This window comes from Octodon degus, unplaced genomic scaffold (assembly GCF_000260255.1).
Source record: "Octodon degus isolate 3935 unplaced genomic scaffold, OctDeg1.0 scaffold00021, whole genome shotgun sequence".
NCBI lineage: Eukaryota > Metazoa > Chordata > Mammalia > Rodentia > Octodontidae > Octodon > Octodon degus.
In genome coordinates, this window is record NW_004524597.1 from 14,648,407 (window position 1) to 14,651,700 (window position 3,294).

A 3,294-nucleotide genomic window follows, 5' to 3' on the forward strand; every position below is an offset into this window, starting at 1 on the left:
TGAGCTAGGCAAGATGGAATTAACATCTTTACTCTGTGGTGTCAATTACATGAACATGAATCACTAGGAAGATGTTCCCTAAAAGTGGACCTTATTCTGTCTTCTGGGCAAGGGGCTTTGTCTTATACCAAGGCTCACAGCTAAGAGTCTGCCTTGAGTTTGAAAGGAGACTTGGCACTTGCAAGCAGGCACAGGTGCCGGGGGTTTGATCCCTGGGCCTGTAGTGCTGGCCCCACCCCTGAGGGCACGCTGAGCTGGCAATTGAGACTGGGAGGAGTGGTGCACGCCTATAATCCCAGCTCTTGGGAAGCTGTAAACAAGTGGATCATCATGAGTCCAATCTAGTACTGAGACCCTGAACACCCTATAGAAAAAAAAAAATAAAGGGAGACTTGGGCTTTTTAGCACTGCTTAAAATGTTAAGACTTTGGTGACTTTTTTTTTTGTATTTTAGGGAAGGCTCTGCAGGGTGTTCAGGGTCTCACGCCCAGTCTCAATTGCCTCCTCAGCATGCCCTAGGGGCATGGCCAGCAAGCAGGCCTGGGGAACCCCTGGCCCCTGAGCCTGCTTGCAGCCGCTTTAATCCACTGAGCTAGTTGGCCAGCTCTGGAGACTCTTAGAGATGGGCTAAATACATTTTTACATAATGAAATAGACATGAGCCTTTGGAAGGCCAAGGGCAGGCTGTTATGCAGATCTAGAAGTTCACCGAGTTTCATTTCTCTAGAGGTGGGGCTTCTGGATGGTGATTGGGTCTGGAGATGCTGTACTCCTCAGCAGATGGATCCATTAACGAGTTCATAATTAAATGTACTACTAGGAGGTGGGGCCTCTCTGGAAGGGGCCTGTCACTGGATGTCTCTCTTCTCCGCTCCTCCCTTTGTTTTGATTAGTTTTTCTGCTACTGGTGATTTAACCCAGTGTTCCACTGCTGAGCTGCAGAGCTGGCCCTGAGTCTAAACTGTGTTTACTGTCCTCTTCCCTAGCCGGCTTGCTTTCTCCCCTCTTGCCAAATCCTACTCTTTCCTAGGGACCAAGTAGCACCTCCTCCTCCTGGAATCTTTCTATGATGATTCCAAGATGCTTTCCTTTCTGCAAAACCTTCTTGTCCCCCTTTCACTATAACCCTTACTGCATAACAGTGAGGGATGCCACTCAGGAGGTGGAGCACCTGCTTAGCATGCAGGAGGTTCTGGGTTTGACTGATTCTGACCATCATCATCATCACAAGCTAGTCTGGTCTTTGCAGTCATACCACACACCTAGGAGTAAGAGGAAAGCACATTTGAGTAATGCAGTTCAGGCTCAGGCTCTAGATCCAGGGCCAAATAGCTACATGACTTTGGCTAGATTATGTGATGTCTTTGAGCCTTAATGTCCTCCTTGCCTGCAAACAAGGAAAATAATTAAAATGTTGTTGGTTATTCTGAGGACTCTAATGAGAAAGATGAAGTAGAAGAGAGGGCTGAGCAGTTGCCACCATTCCACTGGCATTTAAGAAGACACTGCCATCATAGTGTGGTGTGTTAGGATCTTCCAGCCACCTAAAGCTCATTATGTTGTTCAAGCTGGCTGGGAACTGTCAGGGATCCTCTTGCCTCAGCCTCCCCTGTTGCCCCAAACCTGTGGGACAGCATCATCTCTCTCCCTGCTAGGGAAGGAGAAGTACCATGGCAAGGCAGCAGGAAGAGAGGTGTTGGTTGGGAGTCTAGGACTGTGTTTTCACTGCAGGCCAGTGATGGGCTGGAAAAAGCCCTCCAGTGTAGCCCTGGCCATTTCTTGGAACAAGCAGGCTGTACTGAGCTCAGTGTGGCTTGGGGTCTGGCTCATTTGCTAGTTACTGATTGGCCAATAAAGCAAAGCTTTTAAAAAAAAAAAAGAAAAAAAAAAGGTACTTAGAAGAAATATGAGTGTGGAAGTCTAGGCCTGTCCCAGCAGACAGAGGCTGAGGCAGAAAGATCACTTGCATCCAGGAATTCAGTGCCAGCCTGGGCAACACAAGGAGACCGCATTTCAAAAAGAAAAGGTGTGAAGGGACTAGATTCACGAAACTCTGTTTCATATAAAACCTACCTCAGTGTGAAGACCTAGTATTCAATCCCCACTACCACCACCACCACAAAAAAAAAAAAAAAAAAAAAAACGTTTAAACATCGTTGCAAAAACGTGTGTATATGGAAGTCCCATTCACAGTTTCACTACTGTAAAATAAGCTGAGCATTATGGTATAGGCAAAAAAGAAAAAAAAAAAGGCTCATTTCCACGGAGAACATTTGCATGAAGAAAAAGAAAATTACCCACGCAGCCTGAAGTCCTGAATATGCACTGGTGGCTGTGCTCAGGCACCCAGAAAGCGAAAGGGAGCACAGGAAGGCAGGTGTGTGAGGTGCGTGAGGATGGGAAACTTACCCAGAGGAAATGGGGCTGCGGGAAGCAGAAAGACCACAAGCACCTGAGCAAAAGAAACCATAGACTCCATGGAAAACCCGACCACCCGGACCCGCTCCTCCCCAAGGCTCAGGCATACCGCCAGGGGGGCAAAGGATTTCAGTAAGAAGTTGACCACCAGTTTTCGAGTTGGTTGAAGTGCAATGGCAGGAGGCTGGGAGAAAAGCCTGCCACAGACCCGCGAGGTTTCCCGGACCAAGCAAGGCCCAGCGGGAAGGACTGGCACCCTAGCCAGTAAGGAGGGACACGCGAGCCCCACCCTCAGCCGTTTCCTCTAGTCGCTCCAGGAACCACACGGGAGACAGAAGGGAGACGGCCACAGCCGGCGTGATGCGCTCTAGTGTGGCGGCTCGAGCAGCGGGGACAAGGTATAGCGCAGAAGAAGGGATAAGGTGGCGTCCGAATGGAAGCTCGCAAATCCCTGGTGAATGGTATAGGGCTTCACTAAGTGGAGCACCCGCAACACCAGAGTCTGCAGCTCGCCCAAAGCCTGCGGGCGCACGGACAGAGGAAACCTGGAAGGGGCCTGCAGCCCTACGAGTCCGTCGCCTGGCTCACAAGAGAAGCCTCGAGCTAGCGCAGCCCGTCGAACAAACGCTTCTCCTGAGAGAAGAGGGACCCGCGTCCCATTCATTCCGGGGTCCCTCGCCCAGGTCTCTCCGGAGGGGAGTCCCACCTGCAGAAGCGGGCAACGCGATCGGCCCCGGCCCTTAGCAGCCGCCCCGCCACACCAAGAGTCCTAACTCGCTTACGCTTCCGAGCCGCCCCGCCAGGCGTCCAGCGCGGCCGCCGCCTCCATCACCTTCCCCTGCAGCTCCTGGGGCGGGCGGGAGTGAGGACTCAGGG

At 51.3% G+C, this 3,294-nt stretch overlaps 1 long non-coding RNA gene across 1 annotated transcript; it reads right to left on the bottom strand.

The window, feature by feature from the left end:
* Positions 1-597: 597 nt before the first annotated feature.
* Positions 598-3,090, bottom strand: LOC111815780. The gene is made up of 3 exons (XR_002820423.1): positions 2,708-3,090; positions 2,410-2,452; positions 598-1,262 (listed from the first exon to the last, which is right to left on the bottom strand). It is a non-coding gene; the product is annotated as an uncharacterized LOC111815780 (long non-coding RNA).
* Between the last annotated feature and the right edge of the window lie 204 nt (positions 3,091-3,294).